Source organism: Carassius gibelio, chromosome A7, assembly GCF_023724105.1.
Source record: "Carassius gibelio isolate Cgi1373 ecotype wild population from Czech Republic chromosome A7, carGib1.2-hapl.c, whole genome shotgun sequence".
NCBI classification, from domain to species: domain Eukaryota; kingdom Metazoa; phylum Chordata; class Actinopteri; order Cypriniformes; family Cyprinidae; genus Carassius; species Carassius gibelio.
The window spans coordinates 39,692,551-39,709,908 of record NC_068377.1 but is presented as its reverse complement, the minus strand read 5'-3'; positions in this window follow the sequence as shown (position 1 = coordinate 39,709,908).

The window sequence follows — 17,358 nt, the reverse complement described above, 5'->3', positions numbered from 1 at the left end:
AATATAATCCTACATAAAAAAAATAAAAAAATAAAAAAAAACAGAAAAGGGGAGAGAGAAAAAAAAAGCCCACACAAAGCTTTTCCTCTGGTGGTATAAATAATGTAACAATTTACTGTTTTTAAACATTAAAATAATATACACTTTTCTTTCATAGATCTTCAACAGGTACTGTCACGGAGACGAACCCGGTGATTGGCCAGCAGAGGGCACCTTCACCTGAATACTGAATACACACACACACATCCATCCATTCATTTACACTGACTACACTACATTTCCCACAAGCCCTGTCCTTGGACTCTGATCACCTTCACAGGTGCTAATCATCAGGACTAGTGACTATAAGATGGACTATCACAACAGCTCAACGCAAAGTCTGGATTTTATTAAATAATAATGATAATAATAACCTCTTAATAACCTAGTTACAATCAAAGCAAAAACACAAAATGATAAACCCCTCTACATTTATTGACAAATCAATCTCTAAAACAAATGCTAAAATGCTTTTTGCTGATGCACAAGAAAAAAAAAAACCCAACACTATACAGTTACAACACTTCAACTCACTTCTTAGAAAGAGTCTGGAGAACAATGCTAATTTCACCATCATGGAAAACATCATTCTGTAAGATGTGTAAACCTGTTTCCTCATTGGGGACCTAAAAATGTCCACAAGTAAAAAATTTACTGGTATTACTTTACTTGAGTCATTTGGTCCCCATAACATATAGGATTACTAACACACAAATGATACATATTTAATACAAAAAAGAAAGAAAATTATCTATCCATGTACAAAACATGAGACTAAAATCTTACTCCAGCATTAGTGAATGCAAGTTTGTCTAAATAAATTAATTAATTAAAAAAAGAACTTGCTGTCTGTCAATGTCCCAGAAGCTCTCCATCGGAAGTAAACTTCACATGTCATGAAGCTGCACACCATCTTTCCACAGTCTGTGTGAACGGATAATGATTCAAAGAGGCAGGAAAAGTCCCAAAAAATTATTTGAGGAAAGAAGAACAATTGTTTTAAAACATATCCAGCCATTATAAATGGTTCAGTTGAGTGAAAGCAATAGACACAGTTGCAGTCTAAAGTTTATATACACCTTGCAGTATCCACAAAATGTTAATAATTTAAGCAGTAAGAGGGTAGAGAGGTAAAATAATAATAATAAAAAATACAATTACTACTCTGATGAAGAAGTATATTCTGCAAGGTGTGTGTAAACTTTTGACCATCTTCATCACCTAAGAGCTGATATCGAGCATTGCGTTAGTTCAGTCAGGCCACGTTAGTCATGCTTGCATCAGCTGACAGTCAGCTGTTCCTGACGTGTACCAATCCAGTCTTGACACCTATCGCCTGAGGTCTATTTAAATTCCCATTGTTCAGTGTCCCTTCCATCGCATCGCTGCTTGCAAATCAAACTGTTGCAGTTTGTTTCAGAACGTCTTAAATCCGCATCTAAGATAAGTGAATTTTTAATGAATTGTGAATTTTCTTTTAATCCATATCGCTGTGTATGTTGCCTGGTGGTTAACATTGTGTTGCATCGGTTGCAGGAACGAATATTAAGCATATTTGCAGCAGCATTTATACATCTGTGTTTATACACCTGGAGCAATACGCAGCTAGAGCATGCAATCACTCTAAGGACACGCCGATAAGGTCATGAGAACAGGGTTAAACGAGACAAGCATTCTCGTGTAAGCGTTTCAATAGGGGTTCACTGTATTAGCGGCAAAATCTTAATGTCACTGGTGTTTATTTCTACGGTTGATGTCACATTAGCTGTGTGAGTGTTTCAGATGCACGCAGCTTCAAACGCACGCATTTATCACTCTATGGCTTCTATAGATAGGCTTATAGTACGTGATTTCAATAGCCACGTTTACATGTATAAAATGTTTTCATTCAGATTTAAAGATTCGGTGGACTGTTTACATGAGACGTTATTAACGAATTAACAGACTAATATTTGAAACTCCAGTGTTCATTCGTGCACTCAGTCTTGTGGCCCGAACACGATCGCATACACACTAAGGCCGTCTTCTATCGTACCACACCAGTAGTGTAGTCGGGGCCATAGGCATACCCACTTGTTTGTTGCTCGCAAGTCTGCAATTTACTATCATGAATCGTTTCCTTTTAATGGTGTACCATACAGTCGTGAAACTGTCAGTTCTGTCATTTAACATTTCCCCGCCCATCATCTACTGAGTCTGCGTGAGAAAACACCGCTCAAATGCCATCGGGAGCACTGGGACATTTCTGGACCGGTTGAGTTGAGAGTTTATATCGGAAACAAGGGAAACCTGCCCCACATTAGGGCACTGTTTCTAAATTACACCAAAAAGTGTGAAGTGGTGCTACACACTGCATCCGCCAGCTGCATGCAAGAGCAGAGTCTCCCACACAGCGCTGCGTTTGGGCAACATTGTAAAGTGATATTCAGCTTCATCCATTCAGTTGTGACACAGAATTATTGATACTGTTGAGTGACGCATGAGAACATTAAGTTTTGTAGTGATGCTGGCTGAAAAACATCCACAATGTTAATTGCATGGAGAGGTAAACTGGAAAACGGCAACATAGGCATGTCTATTCAGCAATGGGAACTAGCCTCAGCCTAAGACCTTCTGTAATGAAATGAATTGTATTCTGATATATATATATATATATATATATATATATATATATATATATATATATATATATATATATATATATATATATATATATATATACTAATAATAATAATTCTGTACTTAAAAAAATACACGATTTCTCACCAGGTTTTGTTAAAAAATGAATCACGAGGGGGCGGCTTATGAACACAGATAGTGCTTGCAACGAGCTAACGCACAACAATTACAAATGGGTTTATGAATCTGTATAAATCATACAATGACAGCCACATTTTGGTCAAGTGTTTTCATTGAGCTATTCACTATCAGTGTTGTTCCTAAGCTGAAAATCAGTAATGTTGCTCCTTTATTACATCCGATTCTGCTCTGGTCATGAGATTCCAGATTCCATTCTAATGTGTGTTATTGTATAATTGTATAATGTATCTTCTTCATCCACTATTTCCCAGTCTCTACTGTAATGTCAGTGTCTACTAATCACTGAATGCATAGTGTTGCCGACATCACGTTCCCATTCTGATGACTATGACTATTGATGTGGTTACATAAATACAAGTAGTCAGTTTAACACATTAACATGGCAGAATTTTAATTTAGTTCAGGTATAGAAGGTTATCCCACCCCTTCAACAGATTATAATTTCGGTTTGGGCAATTTTTTTCTGACTGAGGTGTTTATATGGAGCATTTTCATTAAGACTGGACGTCATCCCAAGTTTCCGAAAGGGTGTATGCTTTCCCTGCTGGACTACCATCCTCCATTATGCAACTTACAGCATTAATGCATATTACAAGCTCCTCGTGCCGCAGCAAGGGGTCATATGTATCACACATTTGCTTAAAGGGGGGCTACAATGGTGTTTCATGGATTCAGAGTTGTTCAGTGTTAAAAAGATGAATTTTCGTGCTAAACATGGCCAATTTGGATGAATTTAGTTTTTTGTGCCGAAAATCGTAATTCTGGGTTGTAGAAGTTCAGTAGTTTGATCATGGATCTAATGACGCACATGATGGTGGAACTCCTTATGAGCATTTCTCTCGGGAATGCACGCTTGAACACATGTCGACCAGAAGAGAGTGAGACCTCGCCATAAACGCAATTCATCAGGAATTTGTTGGCAGCTCTGCATAAGATTTGTTCGAGAATGTGTCCAAATAAGTGTTTTTTGTAAACATTTGACTATGTTGGCTGGTGTCTCTATATTCACGTTCCGTACAATAGAATCACCAATAACTAGAGCACTTTCATCAGGTTTCTCAGTGGGTGCATCACTGAGTGGGGAGAACCTGGGGAGAAATATTCTTACTGCGGTTGTTTGATGAACTTGTGAAAAACTGGAGCGAGAGAGAGGAGAGGAGAAAAGAAACCAGCAATAGGTTCGAATGAAAACGCTAATGAAAAGCTAATGAGTGCTAACGCTTTACAGGTGTACTGCACTCACGGATATAAAAAAAAGTGAACGATCAAAATTAATCTGAATAGATTGATCGATAATATCAGAAATATGGTGTGAATTAAGTTATATTTTATCACTTTAAAAAACTTTAAAAGAGTGATAGTATGATAAAGATTCTAGAGAAGAAAAATAAAAATAAAAACAGCTACACGGAGCTACAACTAGCAACTGAAGGCCAACAGGAAGTAGAGAAAACACTGTCCAACAGCGACACCCGCCTGTTTAAGGAAAAAGATTCTGTCAAAGCAACTGAACAACGTTAATTAGGAAAACAGTGTGTCAATAATGCAAAATGTCCGTTAAAGGCAGTTCATTATTGGATTCAGTGATGTCATTATCCAGCTCAGTTCAGTTTAATCATAGACTCTTTCACAGGAGGAAGTGTTAATGTGGATCATGGACTCTTACTTGTAATGCTGGATTTGTTTCTTAAAAACATAATCATTTGCGCGCCCCCAGCATTAGCCTATTTCACCTATGCAATAGGCTGGTCCTGCCTCCACACCAGAAATGACAGATGCAGCCGCGGCTGCCAGATCCCATCAGAAAATATCAATGCTATAGAACAAATTGTCAGCAAAATCGTCTAATAACCAAAACCGTTTAACAGCAAGTCTTGTCTGGAACCCAAATATATATATATATTGTTTTAAAGCAGGTTCACATTAAGGAACCAAACATCATCTGCGTCCCTCATATCGACCAGACACAGCTGGAGATGGTGCTCCAAGACCACAAGTGACTCAGAGAACACACAGTGACCTTCGTCCCTTGGAGCTCTATCAGAACTTCCAGATCGTGACTACCCTCGAGCAGGTCCCTCAGTGCTTTAGCCGGAAGAACCTGCAGTAATGCCACTTCTCCATGGGATGTATAAACTTCACTTGCAAGACAAGTACCTACAGACTTTGGAGGGGAAGCAAAGTTCACCCTGCTGGGTGGAGGTGGTATTAGGACACAACTGCATCGCAACTACCACGTATGCCACCTAGCTGCACCACTCTGGAGAGTGGTGAGGATGGAGAAACCAGCAAATCGGATTCCTGCTGTAAAAAGTGCCGTTCATGACCTGGTTAGCTCATCACGCACCCCTGGGAAGAAAGGCACGAAGGCAGGGAGCTGAGAACCAGTGCAAGCCACCCAGAGAAACCAATCGTACAACTTTCGAGCAAAATGAGAAAGCAGCAGGTTTTTTTTTTTCAAAATTGGTGGTTTTAGTTTTTTTGCGGAATCTGTTAGTTGAGATCACAAAGAAGCCTCTCCGTGTTTGAGATAGTAGTATTGGTATATTTAAATGCGTATATTTTGAGGTTGAAATCAGCTTGTTTGTCGGAGATTCTAGCACGCAGTAGGGGCGTTTCATTGCCTGTCTGTATTTCCATACTGGATAAGCCGGCTTTTGTTTCTTTTGTTATTGCCCCCGCCCTCCGAGGGAAGCGTGGCTACTTAGTATGCAGCGCTCTGGCCGGCTCTAGCTGATATCAAAATTCAGTGAAAATGTACGCCGCAAAGATGAACGCAGACGAGCTAAACCGTGGCCGTTTCACCGAAAATGTTTTGAAGTACTTCTTCGACAATCCAGATTCTTATGAATAAGCGCTCACTGATTCTGTAGACGATCTGAGCGATGATGAAAGCGGCATAATAAGACTGTATAATATCCCTAATCTGCAACTGAGCGAAGATGACGACAAGGAAGCATGTATTGGACTGGCGTCAGACGAGTTGGTCCGTAAGATATCAGATGATATATCGATAGTAACATTTGATGGGGATAAAGAAAGAGAAATGGGGAAAATCCGTAACAGTAGAAATGGTCCCCTGAGAGTTGGTTCCCTTAGGCAAGGCAAGGCATGTTTATTTATATAGCACATTTTGTACACAATGGTAACTCAAAGTGCTTTACATAAAACAAAGCAAAATAATTATGAAGAAAAATAATAACAGAAATAATAAGCATATTTTTACTTTTAAAATGATTTTAAAATTTACTTATTTAAAATGAATTTACAGTTAGAAACAGAAAATGATCAACTAAGCAGTAAAGATGAGACTTCTCTGCTTTTGTAAATTTTCTTAGTGTGATCTAACAAATATAACTTACTCCTGGGACTTCAATTATAATAATAATAATAATAATAATAATAATAATAATAATAATAATAATAATACATTTTATTTATATTGCACTTTACACATGAAGAACATCTCAAAGTGCTACAGGTGCACAGATAAAATAACTGAACATAAAAACAGTCAAAAACAGCATTAAAACAGAATTATATTAAGGGGGGGGAGGTGAAATGCTATTTCATGCATACTGAGTTTTTTACACTGTTAAAGAGTTGGATTCCCATGCTAAACATGGACAAAGTTTCAAAAATTAAGTTGTACGTTTGAAGGATTATTTTTGTTCCCAAAATACTCCTTCCGGTTTGTCACAAGTTTCGGAAAGTTTTTTTCGAGTATGGCTCTGTGTGACGTTAGATGGAGCGGAATTTCCTTATATGGGTCCTAAGGGCACTTCTGCCGGAAGAGCGCGCGCTCCCGTATAGCAGAGCACTGAGAGGCTGAGCACAGACATTCATTCACTGATCAGAGCGCGAGCGTCGCGAAAAGTCACAAAAGAAGTGTGTTTTTGGTTGCCATGGCAAGACAACCCTGCACAGATTACCAAAAGAGAAACAGCATTAAGGGACCAGTGGATGGAGTTTATTTTTACAGAGCATCAACGGAGTTGTGCAAGTGTTTTTGTTTGTTTCCTGCATTTCGAAGATGCTTGTTTTACAAACAAGGCCCTGTTTGACGACGGATTTGCGTATCGTTTATTTCTTAAGGATGATGCAATCCCAACGAAAAAGGGTCACAATAGTGTGTTGGAACCGCAGGCGGTGAGTAAAACTGCTTAAAATATCTCTGCCTCCTTGTTAGTGCGTCTGCCTCCCATGCCGGAGACCCGGGTTCGAGCCCCGCTCGGAGTGAGTCGTTGCTGCTGCTGCTCTCATTCAGTTTCAGCCTCGGGATCTGATTCTGGATCATAAATATACGGCTGAATCTGACTGTTAGCCATGGTTTGTTTTGGATGATGGGTTTTTTTTCCTCACGGTAATGTCACAACTTCCAAACGCTCACAACGCAAAAGCCTACTGGCGCTCATGATTCTTTAGCTCCGCCCACACGTCACGCCTCCAGCCGGTCGTGTTTTTCCGGGAAAAATCGGTACAGACTATCTTTCTCTTATGAATATAATAAAACTAAAGACTTTTTGGAGTTATGAAGGATGCAGTACTACTCTATAGGTACTCAAGATTTACAGGATATTGAGTGAAAATGTGCATTTCACCCCCCCCCCCCCCCTTTAAGAAAATGCAATACAAAATAAGTGAGTGTTTAAATTATTTGTAAAAACCTCAATAGATTGTGGCATCCTTAGGTGGTTGGGGAGGGTATTCCACAGACTAGGTGCAGCCACCTGGAAGGCCCTATCTCCCATAGTGCAGAGTTGGACTTGGGAACCTGGAGTTGGTGGCTATCAAAGGAACGGAGATGTCGGGTTGGGATTTGCCTATTGATGAGGTCTTGGAGGTGCACTGGTGCACTACCATAGACACACTGATAGGTCAGGAGACATATCTTGTACTCAATCCTGAACCTAACAGGAAGCCAGTGAAGTTTATGGAGGATGGGTGTGATGTGCTCAGATTTACGCACCCTCATCAGAACCCTGGCAGCACAGTTCTGAATGTACTGCCGTCTCTGCAGGCTCCTGCCAGGGATCCCGATGAGGAGTGCATTGCAGTAGTCAAGCCTGGAGGAGAAAAAGGCATGAACCAGCTTCTCTGAATCAGAAAAGGAGAGGGGGGAGATGTTGGAGATGTTCCAGAGATGAAATAATGCAGTCTTACAGATATGTTGGATATGGGTGTAAAATGATAGGTGGGGGTCAAATCGAACCCCCAGGTTTGTTATGGAGGATGTGACAGAAATGTTATGGCCAGCAAATGAGTAAATCGTTTTCAGATAGTTTGTGACCCTGACCAGGGCTGTCTCTGTACTATGGGCGGAGCGGAAACCAGACTGGAAGTTTTCATAGAGACTGTGTGAGTGAAAGTGATTGTGGATTTGGGTGACAATGACTTTTTCAATTAAATTCCGTTTCACCTTCTTCAGTAACTGTGTGTGTGTGTGTGTTCATTAGGTTTTAGATCCATGTAATAAAGTAGCTCAGTAAATTATTGTTTCATTTATAAAGAAGTACTGTCGTGTGTATTTTAGGATTAAAATTAGCACAGATCCTGCGCTGCTATTTGTATTCTCATTCTCATCATCCATGAAGTAATATGAACATAATTGTAAAGATATTTTTTATTTTCGCTGGACAAACCGTTGAAGTATAAACTAATTAAATTTGGATCAGTTCAGTTAAAGAAATTCAAAGCTTTAGATTTGATTCTTCTTCAAAACAAAGAGCTAAAATTTCCTTACAATCTTCACTCTTGTTTTTGCTTAATATACCACTTGGATCAGGCATTTGTTATTTACTTCATAAATAGCACATGATTTCATCTCAAATATAACTTTCTGTTATCTGTTCAATGTTTAAAGTGTAGTATAGAGGGAAACAGAGTCTTGCATTAAAGTCATTTTAATGATCAACACAGTAACATTCATATATTGTGTGTTCAGGGTTGAAACAAGGGGGCCCAGATAATCATGTAGCTTAAAGCTTTAATGAAAAGTGTATAGCAATAAATTAACTGACACGCAATCTCAGTAAAATAAATATATTGTCAGTAGTTATCAGTAAATGAGAGTAATTTCAATTGTCCTTCAGATAAACTGCTATGAAATGAGCATGTGTTCCTTTATGAAATGACAATATAACAAACATACGGTATGTACACTGATACATTCAGCTACTTTAGTTAGATAAGTCCATACATACCTTTTTCCATTTCTGTGCGTTCTGTAAGTGTTATTTGACGCACCCACCGCTAGCCTAGCTTAGCACAAAGACTGGATGTAAATGGATACTTTTAGCATATTAATCCCAATAAGTGACAAAATAATGCAAACATTTTCCTATTTACACGTTGTGATCTGTATAGTCACAGTGTGTACAAATAACAAGGCTATATGAGACAGAGACCATTTTTAATCGTATAAATACTGGGAACTATATTCTCACTAGGCGTAGGAGCACAGCTAACGCTACTTGGGCGGAGTGATTAGCGCAGCACCCGAGACGCGCCGTGGTGAGGAGCAGAGTGTTCGCTCAGAGTTGGAGTAATAGAGTCAGCAATTACTAGATAGTAAATTTATAGTGTACAATCATGGGTGTTTGCTGTATTGTAAAGAGCTGCAACAATAAACAGGGGAGACCGGGGGCCTGTTCTTCGTACTTCGCTAACTCAGTTAGCTGGATTTGAATGTTGACGATTTGGCGTGATCTTGGATCATTTGGTTCTTCGAAGCTCATCCCGGAGCTGCTGTCATAGCAACATAGGGAGCAGGCTTATTTCATGTAAACAGGATTAGATTGCTTCTTTTCAATCAGAACTGATACTCAAAATATGTCTGCTACCACCGCTACTTTATTGCAAGAGTATCGTACTGATCCAGGGACAATAATTTAAAATAATAAACATTTTAAAAAAATTATTTAAAAATAATATAAAAAATTAGGTGTAGTCCGTAACAGCCTACTATAGACACAGCCAGTTTAACTCACTGAAATATTTATTTGTCATAAAATTAGTACTGCATAATTGTATTAGAGTCTTACACACATGTTATACAGATAATAGAGTCGTGCATTATTTTGAGTAAAGACTGCTATTATAAGAGTGGCTTGATGAGCGCAGGAGATGCAGATAACATGATATTGACCCTTAAGAAACTTTCATTAATGCTGTCACGTAACAAATGTGTCCAAATATAAAATGAAATGAATATATAATTTCTACATTGAAATGAAAATGTAAAGACTGCACAACTATTATAAATTGCGAATCTAAATAATTGGGAATCATGAAAAAAATTATAATAAAATAAAAACATGTATCTATTATCTGTTTCATGTAGGCTATCTGTTATAACATTTATGTAGTTTTGTTTGCTTGGCTGTTTCCTTATGAAAGTCCAGAAATTTGTCAAGTTTTTTGTCGGGTGTCATTTTAAATTATATGACGTCGTTAAATTGCCGTCTTGCCACCAGCCAATCGCTGCACTGCTGATCATGGTTTCAAGTATCGATACATATCCTCTTTTAAGCCAACACATGAAAGCGCAATTATCTCAGATAATTCAATCCAGTGATCCTAATCATACACAACAGGTGTGTTCGAAGAACCCAATTACCCGGATCATGATTAGCACGATGATATCATCTTGGATGTGTCATTTGATCTCGGATGTAATAAGCGACGTACGAAGAACGGGCCCCAGGTAATACTATGATGTTTCATAGAATTCCAACCCAAAACGCTGACCTGATGAATCGATGGCTACTTGCTCTGGAAATAGATCCAAACACATCTGTAAACACCATCACAAAGTATTTTATTTGCTCTGAACATTTTACTGTAGACGACTATTTTGAAAAAATGCAAGTTCCCACACGGACCATGAAACGTGTGCTAAAGGATACAGCCATCCCATCGATAATAAAGACAGGACAAATTGGATCACCTGTTGCTGTGGTAAGTGTTCCGTTATGTTTTGAGAGGACTAACATTAGCCATACTGTAACAGTGCCATGCTACTGTAATATAACGTTAGTAGTTATATTATATTAATATAACGTGAATGGGGGCTCCGTGTATCCCCTTTATTGTTATTATTGTGTTGTCATAAACACACTGCTCGTGATCATTATTACAAAATCACTTACTTGGTGGACAGCTGACCATGAGGTTCACTTGGCATGGGGGGTTTCTTCAGGTTGATCTTGTCACAATGGGAAAAAAACGACAACTGCCGGGTGTATTAGGGCAGAGAAATCTTCCGTGGCTTGACATTGATGGCAATACCCGGTCCCATTCATTACAACAAAGACACTCGGTTTCTGTCGGCATAGGTTGGCATGTTCCACATTTGCAGCACCATTCTGTGTTCATTCTGATTCTCCCTTCGACATCTTGTCTTACAGCTTCCAAAGTTTGTAACTCCTCGTCAGTGTATTCTGGCTCAAAACTATATGGTTCTGGATCTTGGTTTGATACACAGTAAAATTCCTCTGAGTCTGACAATTCCTCAAAGTCAGCCATGATCACTAGTCACTTCTAGCTAATCACTTGTTTTGTTTACGGAACCACCAACAAGGTGTCTCGTGTGCTGCGCTAATCACTCCGCCCAAGTAACGTTAGCTGTCCTCCTACGCCTAGTGAGAATATAGTTCCCAGTATTTATACGATTAAAAATGGTCTCTGTCTCATATAGCCTTGTTATTTGTACATGCTGTGACTATACAGATCACAACATGTAAATAGGAAAATGTTTGCATTATTTTGTCACTTATTGGGATTACTATGCTAACAGTATCCATTTACATCCAGTCTTTGTGCTAAGCTAGGCTAGCGGTGGGTGAGTCAAATAACACTTACAGAACGCACAGAAATGAAAAAGGTATGTATGGACTTATCTAACTCTTGGGGATAATGTGAATAAGCTAAAGTCCCAAAATGTCGGAGTGTTCCTTTAAGCATATACAGAATGTTCAAACCCATTTTATGAAGCATGTAAGACAAAATTAATATGAATATACCAGCAGCCGGAAAAATTACAGAAATCAATGAATAATAAAAATAAACCATAAATAAACATCTGCTTGAAAGATTCAGTCTTTGGCTCCAGATTAACGTTTATCAGCACAAGTCCTGTAAATCAAACATACATATTGTGATAATCATATTCTCCAGCAGATTCTAAAGAGCTTGCTGAGCTTCAGTGGAAGTGAGATTTATCATGGTTTATTTATTTGATTAACTGCACCCTAATGCAGTTATTATAGATTACTGTACCTACCTTGCTGTTTTTTTCTCCTTGTGTGTTATGTCCCGGTAGGGGAGTCTCATCCAGGACAGTTTAACGTCACTCAACCCCAGAGCGGACTGCAGCTAAAACACACAGACAGCTATTAAAACAGGTTTCATTTAGTGTAACTGGACTGACCTCGTCATGTTTTTTAATTTTTTTTTTTTATTATTATTCAAAATATTCCCAAACCTGTTACCTATATCATGAAATATTTCAATTCTCAAATATGTGTAAGTAAATGCATTTTGCACCTTTATAGATTATGTTAGCTGATCTATAATGGCCAATGGGCAAAGTAGCCTAATACAATAGAGTGTTATCTGATAACTATAAATGAACTATGTACATGAATATCAGATAATACCAGATGCAGATTTGAATTTAGCAGCTGGTGATGAACACCCCCCCCTCCCCCCAATTGAACACATAATAGTTCAGTGTAACACAATTCCATATGATTGGTGTGATCATTTAGGAGGAGCAGAGAGGGTTGCAAGCTTGTTGATATGAGGGCACTGCCCCACAACATACAAAACCGGCTCTGCTGAAAAGTGGAATGGAGTATTTGTCTTTTGATGTTTTATCTTGATGATTTTGTCCGTTTCAATTCTTTGATCTGTTGCACGTTTTCCTACCTGATTTAGAAGTGTGTTGCTTACTGCAGCTGCATCATCACTGGAGGTTAATTTCATCCGCAGAAAAACTTTTTTCCTATAAACTGGAAAAATGCAAAACATCAAACAAAGAAATAAACATTATAAATAAACACAGAAATAAAGTTTTTTTTTTTTTTTTTTTTTTTTTTTTTTACTATTATTATTAATTCCATGCTTTCAGATGAAGTATGTAGGCCCAGTTTACCACAATGATTAAATTCCTAATAAAACAAATAATAATAATAAGAATCATACGAATCAATAAGAATCTACGTGTTCCGGAGTTTCCTATGAGGGCGAAAAAATTCCCCACACAGATTTCACTGCATGTTCAAGTTGATCATGCAAATTCGACCAACAGAAAGATGCTGGGCTTGAAAATGTAATCTTCCTTAGCTGTGCTCTGTTTATCTCTATGCTACGGACCTATTTTTTTTTTTTACCATGCAAAATTTCACTAATGTGACCGCACTTTAAAGCTGCGGTAGGGAACTTTTGACGCTCTAGGGGTTAATAAACAGAACTGCTTGCGTCTTGCGGGAGAACATTGTAGCCGGAACTACTTCTCTCTGTTTATGTCTATGAAAAATCCCAAAGGTACTGGGTTACTCCGCCGCAGTACCGCCGAAGCAATCTAAAATAGTCCGAATATAAACACTTTTTATAGGTGCACCAGGATTCAGGATTCAGGACAAGCTAAAAACACGGTTTGGAAAATGGATTCATGGTGTACTCGCTTATTATATACATTTTTCTACATTTTGAACACAAACAAAGTTACGGACCGCAGCTCTGATTGGTTGATTTCTTACCGGGAGCGGTCCGTAACTGCAAATGGCAATAGGACCACTGGGAGGAGCCAGAGGAGCTTGATTTTTTTCACAGATTATCTGTCTCATATTCTACTGTCAGGACATAGTGACAGGTTTAATAATATGTAAAAAATATATTTTTACAAAAGTTACCTACTGCAGCTTTAACAATCTAGAATGAGGTTTTAAAAATTACTTGTTCCATAAACCTCCACCTCACACAATGCAAGATACATCTGGATGTTAGGAAGGTACATGTTCACATAACGACCTTCCATTCCCCCACAAGAGAAACTGACAGAACTGCCTGCTGGGACAAGTGAAGTGACACCACATCTACAGAGAGAAAGAGAGAAACCACGACACAATCAGCTGACCTGCTCAAATCCAGTTCTCCTGACACATTCATAACTGTTTTCATAACTTCACCTGGGATTGTTGTTTCCGTTGTTTTCCAGAGAGTTTCCGATGCGGATCTCTACTCCAGCCGTTTCAGTCAGCCAGCCGTCGCCTCTGTTGGTGATGGTCACTTTGTAAATGGAGTAATGATCCAGCAGGTCTAGCCTCCACCACGGGTTGAGCTCGTAATCTGTGATGGAGCAGTATGTATAGGTTTCTTCTGGAGTGGGTTTACCTGAAGGAGAATATCTGATGCCATCGATGGCCTTTGCAGCCCCACAGCTGTAATATGTGGATGACTGTACAGCCGTTCCTTTTAATGCCAAATTCTCTAAAAACATTTAAAGTGACAGAAGACTCAAAGACTCAAATATGTGAAGTTTCATTACATTATATTTAAGTTAAATAATAAATTCTAATCCAGAACACTCAATTCCATTTACTACTACATTAAAATCTGAGTCGTATTTTATTAACCAACATTAAAAAGATTAATAAATACTATAAGTTGTTTCTTGGTTAATGTTAGTTGATGTATGTTAACTAATGGGACAATAGTTACTGCTTTTTACCTTCCAAGTTTTCTGAACTCCCCTGAATGGAAAAGACACCTGTTACAAAAACAAAATTTTATGTTGCATTTAATTATTTAATAAAGAATAGCTAAACAGCATCTATAATTGTACATCCTTTGATAAATGCGCATCATATTTACTCACCTAAAAGTAAGAACAGATAAGAAATTTCCGCCATCCTGTTTTATAAAGACCATTAACCAGATAAGTGTAATGGTCAGATATGACAAGGGTGTGAGTTTCCCCTTCAGGTGTATCTTCTACTATATATTCCTCTTTTTATTTGTGTTTCTCTTAGCACCTTGAGTCTCCACCCTTAGGAAAATCTGACTGGCAGCTTGCTGAATATATTTCACACATCACAGCATATCCAGAACTGCTTTTCTCAGAACACCTCTCAGGTCAAGTCTGATTTACTAAACAAATCTGGCAAAATCCAGATTATTTATTTATTTTTGGTTGTTGTTTTTCATAGCACCAGAAAAAACTAATATATGACCAGTAATTGTCAGGTTGATTTTTTATTGTTTTTAATTATAATTGTATTTGACTTTCATCTCCTACAAGGAATCATTAAAAAAAAAAATGTTGAATCAACTTCTCAGAGTTTTAATATCTACCACTGAGCCAAAGTAGGTAGTTGAACCCAGTAGTCAGACACATTCTTTTCTCAGCAAAAATAAAACAAAATAACTTTTCTTAAAGTAAAGTCACAAAACAGAAATATATTCAGTCCAAAAAGGATCAAATAGAGTAAATAGTCTCCAAAACAAAAACTCAGAGAAAAGACAGCAAAATTCATCACAGGAAAACAATCCAAAAAGGCTTTCAAAGAATACGTCTTGAAACCAAGCAGACTTACAGCAGTAACATGCTATTTGATGCATGTTTGTTCAATTTGTTCTATAGCATTGATATTTTCTGATGGGATCTGGCAGCCGGGGCTGCATCTGTCATTTCTGGTGTGGAGGCAGGACCAGCCTATTGCATAGGTGAAATAGGCTAATGCTGGGGGCGCGCAAATGATTATGTTTTTAAGAAACAAATCCAGCATTACAAGTAAGAGTCCATGATCCACATTAACACTTCCTCCTGTGAAATAATATTACAAATTGAAAGAATCAATTAAATAGTCGAGGGGGGACTATTTAAGGAGGTTTTCCCCACTGTAGGACCATCTGTTTTAGCAGTTATAAATAGTAGTCTGACCTCGGGTGTGGTCCCTGAAATTTTAAAACATGCAGTAGTTCAACCTCTGATTAAAAAACTTGCTCTAGATCCGTCAGTTCTTGCTAATTTCAGGCCTATTTCCAAATTGCCTTTCCTTACAAAAATCTTGGAGAAGATTGTGTACAGTCAACTATTGGCCTTTTTGGAAGAACATAATATTCTAGAGGTTTTCCAGTCCGGTTTTAAGACCTTGCACAGCACCGAAACTGCTCTTTTAAGAGTTTTTAATGATATTTTTTTAGCTACTGACTCTGGTGACTGTGTTATCCTTGTGCTTTTAGATCTAACTGCTGCATTTGACACAGTGGATCATGAAATATTGATTTCACGTTTGAAGCAGTGGGTGGGCATCAGTGGCATAGCACTGGAGTGGTTTAGGTCATACTTAGCGGATCAAACTTTTTGTGTTAGCTTAGGTGACTCTGTATCCTCCTCTAGTCCTCTCTTGTGTGGGGTCCCACAGGGCTCAGTCCTCGGCCCTCTACTTTTCTCTCTGTATTTGCTTCCACTTGGTTCCATACTTAGAAAGTATGGCATTTCATTCCACTGTTATGCAGATGACAGTCAGACTTATGTACCTCTTAAAAAGAAAAATTATAACTCTGTTGGACAACTACTCAATTGTCTCGACGACATAAAGGCCTGGATGGCTCTGAACTTTTTAAATTTTAATGATAAAAACACAGAAGTGATGGTTTTCTGAGGCACTACTGGGACCCCGCCTGTAGATCTGGGCTCCTTAGCACCCTATATTAAACCTATTATCACAAACCTAGGAGTTAAAGTGGACCCTGAGCTTAAATTTGACAGTCAGATCAAAGCTGTTGTCAAATCAAGCTTCTTTCATTTAAGGCAGCTGGCCAAAATAAAGCCAATTCTGTCAAGACAACATTTTGAAACTGTAATCCACGCCTTTGTAACTACACGGCTGGACTACTGTAACTCACTATATGTGGGGGTTAGTGGGTCCTCCATCACCTGTCTCCAGATGATACAAAATGCAGCAGCACGTCTTTTAACGGGCACACGTAAACATGAGCACATTTCCCCTATTTTAGCTTCATTACACTGGCTGCCTATTCAATTTAGGATCCATTTTAAAATTCTGTTATTTGCTTTTAAATCACTAAATGGTCTTGCTCCGCCATACCTCTCTGAGCTTCTACACTCTTATAAACCCGTCCGCTCTCTCAGATCAGATGATCAGCTGCTCCTGACTGTGCCTAAAACTAAGCGTAAGCTCGGAGGGGACCGTGCCTTTGCTGTTTCTGCCCCTAAACTGTGGAATGATCTGCCTTTGCATGTTAAGTAGGCCTCTTTTTTATCTGTTTTTAAAACCCTTCTTAAAACCCATCTTTTCTCTTTGGCTTTTGACACCTAGTAAGAGGTCGACTTTATTTACTTGATTCAATTTGTTACTTTGAATGCTTTTATTCTGTGGTTATAAATGGTACATATGTTTATTTTATCTATTTTATTTTTATTTATTTTTTATTTATTTTTCTGTACAGCACTTTGGTCTACTGTGGTTG